General features: G+C 35.1%; 1 protein-coding gene across 1 annotated transcript in view; it reads left to right on the top strand.

Annotated features, from left to right (window-relative positions):
* LOC102849143 (protocadherin-15-like) overlaps positions 1–6,700 on the top strand; it is a gene marked incomplete at its 3' end in the record, with an annotated part of 104,337 nt that overhangs the window by 59,413 nt on the left and 38,224 nt on the right. The gene's annotated exons all lie outside the window — the stretch shown is intronic.

Raw genomic sequence — 6,700 nt, 5'->3', positions numbered from 1 at the left:
GAAGACCCTAGATGAGATGGATCAGTTCAGTGATTGGGGTAGTGGCAGTAGGTGTGTCGGAGACAGTGAGGTTGGCACAGGATAGCGCAGGATTGAGGGCTATTGTACGTAGGGTCACTATGAATCACAGATGACTTGATGGCACAAAACAGCAACAACAACATCAAATGTTAGTCCCAAGTCGTGTTTCTTCTCATCATTGAGGAGCTTGTTTGAACTGGTTTTGTTTCAGAATAGATATTATGGACTTTAATATATGGGGAACAATATATTATCACAAAGTAGAGTTAGCAATCACTAGGTATTAATAGATAACAAAATATTATAATCAGATATTAACAGCTGGATAATTCAAGAAAATAACAGTATGATTTATGACCTTGGATCTATCTGACCTAAACGAAAAAATTGTATCAAGGATAGATGTGAGTCATTGACCACTAATGATTGATGATCATATTATTTGTGGATTACATCAACGATATCATCCATGAAGAGAGCAAAAGGTCCTTATGAACAGAGGAGCAAAACCAAAGTTGGATGTCAGAAGCAGCTCTGAAAATTGCACTAGATGATCAAAAAGCCAAAAAAAGGGGAAGAGATGCTGAAGTAAAAAAGATGAAAAAAGAACAAAGCAAAGTATTAGAATGAAATATACAGAGCTGGAGTTGGGAAATAAAGAGGGAATAAATCACTCAGAATTTCTCAAGTTGAATAAACTGAAAAATAAATTCAGGCCTCAAGTTGGAATACTGAGAGATGCTATAGATAAAATTAAGGTCAGAGAAAGGTTCATCAACATTTTTTTACGCAGATGAGACAGCCTTGCTTGTTGATAGTGAAGAAGATGAAATACTTGCTGCAGAAGATCAATGAGTATAGCTTTCAATATAAATTGAACATCTCAACACGGGGGAGTGAAGGAAATATGAAGGATCTAGTGTGAAAAAACAATGTATTCGAATTTTGTAAATAAAATAGTATAAAATATAATGGCAAATAGAATGTTTATGAATGATTGTTTGAAAAACAATGTAAATGAAAGATTGTATGAAACAGTGCATATAAATGAAACAAACTGTAAAGATATCATTATATGAAAATCAATTAGAAATATTAACCAAAAAATCCTCACCACTGGGCAAAAACGCAACATCTTGATAGATGGAGAAGTTGAAATTGTCAATGATTTCATCTAGCTTCAATCTACTATGAACATACTTGATATCAGCAGTCAGGAGATCAAGTGACATATATTACTGGAAAAGGTTGCTGTCAGGCCTCTTCCAAGCCCTCTTCAAAGTTCTAAAGAGCTGAGATACCAGGTTATAAATCAAGGTGCTCCTAGTCTTTCCAGTCACCTGCTATGCCTCTGGAAGCTAGACAATGAGTAAGTATGTCAGAGATGAGTGGGTGCATTTGGTTTATGTAATTGGAGAATAAAAATTATATAAAATAAAACTTATTGCTTCTTTAATATAGCATTCTTCACACTGTGATCCTTGACCAAAAACTGAACAAAAAAATTTATAGTGTATTTCTCTTTTGTTTTAAAGAAACAAAGTTTTTCTGATTGTGATGTTTATGTAATTTAAAATAATGAATTACAGTTTTGTAAGATAATAAGACTAGAGGAAAATTACATGATTATCTTTTTTTTTCATTTTTAGGAAAATTGCTTTATTTTCATAAATAAATTTTTATGGACTTTTAACTGGCAAACAAACAGCATATATGTAATAATCAATTTAATACACTTTTTTTTAATTTAGGTTGTTTATTTTTCATTTCAATGAACATCTACAGAGATTTTGGGATTCTATTCATTCATTGTTGCACCCTTCTCCCCGCACAAACCCCTCCCCCCTCCCCCCCCATTTGCTCCTCTCCTTGAAAAGCAAAAGAAAAACTCCCTCATTGACTGACTAAGATACTGAGAATGTTTTTGCTATTTTTTATGTCCAAGAAAATCTGCATTGATTATGGAGCATTAAATGTCTCTTCTATTGTCTACAGTGTTTCTACTCGCTTTATTAATCTCAAGCAAAGAATCCCAACAGTTTGTCTTTAAGGTCTTAACATGAACCTTGAAGGGTTGCATTTGAAATTTAAATCTAAAATACCACTTACATTTTAGAAATGTGAAAACAATCAAAACTCAAAGAAATGGAAGCATGTGTTGTGTTGTGGGTTTTTTAAATTTGGGGTTTTTTTGGTTTGTTTTTGTTTGCTTTTTTACTCTATCTTCATGTGAGGAAACCATTCTGATTCCAAAACAAATGACTCACAGTAGATTAGTTACAATATGCTTATTAAATATAAAGGAGCTCTGGTTCCCAAAAGTGAACTGTCTGTAAGATCAGTAGTTGGAATTCATTAGCAGCTCTGAGGTTGAGAGATAGGCAGTCCCCTCTTATAAAATGTCAGAAGCTCAGGAGAGAGAAGAGTATCTATGAATCAAAAAGAACTCTATGTTGGTGGCTTTGGAATTTTTACTAACTCTAACACCATTTCTGAATTTTACCCTCTTTCTTTCATTCAGATCAACTGATATCAAGTCATGAAGTAGTTATTGACCCTCTTCTCATGAGTAGTCTTATTTGCTTCTGAAATTTAAATTAGACAAACTTGATTTCTGTCAGAAAATATTAGCCACTTAGGGTGAAAAAATATTAATTTTGTATCAGAATTTATTTTTATACTAAACTTTTATTTCCAGAGTTATAAACTCCGAATGACATTTATTGAGAAATTTTTTCTATGTTTATCGCCTTTGATCATGATTCAATTAGAATATTTGATGATTAAAGTATTGACTAGGCCTCTTTTAGGTTTCTTCAGGTGTTATTGATACTGCTCTGTAGGATATGTTTTGATGAAATTTATTACTTTATTTGATCCTTAGCATATCAGATGAAGATTATTTGCTGTGCTATGGATACTGCTTACAAATTCTTTACACTCCAGACATCAAATAGCTAAGTTGCTTAATATTAATACAAAATATTAGGAGAATACATATACCAGTGGTCTGATAGCATTGTCTATGTCACAACTCAAATATCCTAACTATGAAAACAAATCCCAACAAGAGTCAAGCAGCATGTGTTGACTCTAAAGCATGAATTTCTACTACTCTATCTCAATGCACTTACATTTAGTTGTCATACTATATCTTAAAAATCCTGAAGAACAGTGCTGCCTGTTTAAAAGTCAAGGCATGTGTGATTCAAGCCATAGTCCATCTAATCACCTGTAATGCATAGGAGAGCAGGACAATGAATAAAGCTGATAGAAGAAAAATTGAAGCCTTTGAGTTTTGGTGTTGGAGAAGAGTACTAAATATCCAATGATTGACAAAAGAACAAACAGATATGTCTTGGAAAAAGTGCAACCAGAGTGCTTCTTGGAGGTAAACTTGACAAAACTTCATATCACATGCTTTAGACATGTTGTTAGGAAATGCTATTCCTTAGAAAGAGATATTGTGAGCTCTGGTGGCCCAGTGGCAAGAAACTGCACTGCAATCCCAGAGGTACACGGTTTGAATCCACCAGATGCTCTGCGGGAGAAGGAGGGACAATCTCCTCCTACACCAGTCAGATCCAATTTGATAGTACACATGCACACACACGTAGTGGGTGTTAAAACAGCGAAAATAACATAAGGGTGGCCATATCTGACCTTTATCACCTTCACAAAGGGAAACTGTCCCCAGCAACAGTATCAATAACACAAAACTAATTCCCATAAGGTCAGACACCTTTCCCTCATGCTCCCACACCTCTTTTTACACACCCCAACATCAGTCTTACTGCTTTAGTGGGTCAAAAATCTGATGTGATAGCTTACAGACCGCACAGGACTGTATTAGGGAAATAAATAATTTATAATCCAGGTTAGTAATTTGTTTTCTCCTTCTTAAGGAAGCCTCATACTCTGAAAAAGGAAGTAGAAGCAGTTAACAGGAACTGAGAATTAATATGCTTTGTTGTATCTTTATATGTCCTTGTGTGGTACATATTAAAAGATATCACTGTCTATTTAAATGAATTCTGAGGGTAATAAGTACTCTGAAGGTCTGATTTTTATTCCTTATACAGTTGAGTAACCTCTTCCAGGTTACTAAAAGTTTATTTACTTATGTTATTTGAGATAATTACACATGTGCAAAGAAATACGTGTGTACTCACAGACACTTACACTTTGTGTCCTAACTATATAGAGATTCTCATTGCTATGCTTCATCGTGGAGACCATCTGGCACTTAGTCTCTCAAAATGACTGATGAAAACAAACGTTAAAAAAATACATGTGTCAAATAGAAAGGGGGAAAAATGTATGTGTTAAAACAAGCAGAAAAGCAAATGAATGTCGTGAAGCCAGAAAAATTTCCCTAGTAAAGTTAGAGGCCAAATTTAAAAGACTTAGAATCATTTCATCATGATATGAAAAAGATAAACTTCTCTCCATGGTGCTTGACTAATTGCTGCCTGTTTACAAAGTCTTATCTGCATTTCCTTCATAAAAAGACCCTTAGCTTTCAAGAACTATCTCTATGTCCAAAGCATAAAGATGATTTATAGCAAAGGTTAAGAGGCTAAATCATAGTTGATGGATGAATAGCTTTAAACTTCTAAAGGTTGTTTTTAATGATGCTGATCTTTACATCAAATAATAAATATATCGATAAGACTACCAAAGTAACCCTATGATGGAAGGAAGACAGTCTAGTAATTTCAAAATATGGCCTATATTTGTATCTATTTTAATTGGAACCCATGTATCTGCAATAACTTACATAGATAATTATAAAGTCACTATGGGCAATCTTTTCAAAATCATAGAATACGATACTCGAAGGTTGTGTGGTTCCTGTGTAGTTAGGCCAGCAACTGTGCAACTGTATGTATGTCATAGTGGGTGTACAGAGACCTTGATGATTCATGGCTTCAGTGACCTGTTCTCTTCTTAGCTCTGCAAATGCAGACACTCAGTTTTATTTGTGTACTGAAGGGGTAATAGAATCTGATATATAGACTTATGCTACATAAAGCACATAATATAAATAATAAAATTGAGGTTTCATAGCTAATTAAACATGGGGGTGCCAGCAGCTTCAGCAGGTGCCTATAGTAATAACTGTACAGAATGTGACCTTCTGAAGGATGGAATTTCTTAAGACACTAATTGGCGTGGCACAGTTCTTGAACACACAGTAAATATATATTGTCATCCTTCAAGGAACTTCTTCTGGTCAATTTGGAGAAATAGAATACTAAAAATTCTTTTTCTAAAGGAAAGGAAGACTAAGATTGCTGAAGGAAAGAAAGAAACACTATTATATTTAGCCAAGGATAATGGGATTATGTAACTGTTGTTGCTGTTGTTATGTGCCTTTGAGTCACCTGTGACTCATAGTGACCCTATGTACAACAGCTCTGAAGCCTGCCCTGTCCTGAGCCGGTCTCACTGACTCTGAAACACTTACCCCCATTACCCTAGTTACTGTGTCAGTCTATCTCATATGGGGTCTACCTCTCCTGCACTGTCCCTCCACCTTTCCAAGAATGATGGACTTCTCCAAGGACAGGTCGCTCCTGACCATGTGCCTAAAGTGGAACTTCAAGTGTGTAACATAGAGGAGAAACTTGGTTTCACCCTCTCCAAGACAGACCTACTTGTTTTCTTGATCATTCATAGTATGTTCACGACTCTTCCCCAGGAGGCATCAATTCTTCTTCAGTTATTCTTAGTCATTGTCCAGCTCTCTGATGCATAGTAAGTAATTGTAAAATCATGACCTGGACAGGCACACCTTAGTCCCTGAACTGGAATCGTTGCTTCTCAGTGCTCTGGAGAGACCTTCCACATGACTAATATTTATTGAGGGCACTGGGCGGGGTGAATTACTGAATTCAATATTGTTTCTCATTTTTAAATTATGTAGAAGGAGAGAAAAGGAATCTGTTGAATTATGAAAGTTATTGCATCAGAGTAATATATGGGTTAAGAAAAAGTTAGGAACTAAAAACTGTAGTTAGGCTCCATCCAGTCTGTTCTGACTCACAGCAAACCTATGTACAATGGAAGGAAGCACTACTGACTGGTCCTAAGAAATATCTGTAATTGCCTTGTGTAACCCGATTGGTAAAGCCACCATGGTATCTTATTGAAGGTCTTCTTCCCTTTTCCTAGACCTCTACTTTATCAAGCATAACATCCTTCACCAGTAAGTAATTGGTTCTCCTTCCTAAGTCCAAAGTGCGGGAAAGTCTCATCATATTGTTTTCAAGGAAAATTTTAGCTTTAAATACACTAAGATAAATGTATTTATTCTTCTAATAGTCCATGTATATTCAATATTTTGAGCTACCACAGTCATTAAAAGCATCAATGTCTCAATCTTCTCTATTCATAGGTTTTACATTCATATGCAAACTAAAAAGCTCATTACTGTCAATTTTGAATTGATTCATAGTTGATCGATCCTCCACTAGTTTTTCAGAGGTTATAGACCATACAGGAGGAGATTATCCATCTTTCTAAAATTACCATGCTTTTGATTGATTAAACCTTAGTAAATCAATGCCTTATTCATCGCAAACACATTTTTAAGAGACATAAATGCAGGTTATACACATGGATCTCACCTGATGCTATGAATAGGAATCAGATTGATACATCTGCAGAAGGAACC

This window comes from Elephantulus edwardii, unplaced genomic scaffold (assembly GCF_000299155.1).
Source record: "Elephantulus edwardii isolate Elephantulus edwardi_28Jun2011 unplaced genomic scaffold, EleEdw1.0 scaffold00170, whole genome shotgun sequence".
NCBI lineage: Eukaryota > Metazoa > Chordata > Mammalia > Macroscelidea > Macroscelididae > Elephantulus > Elephantulus edwardii.
This window is presented reverse-complemented; position numbering and strand designations above follow the sequence as displayed.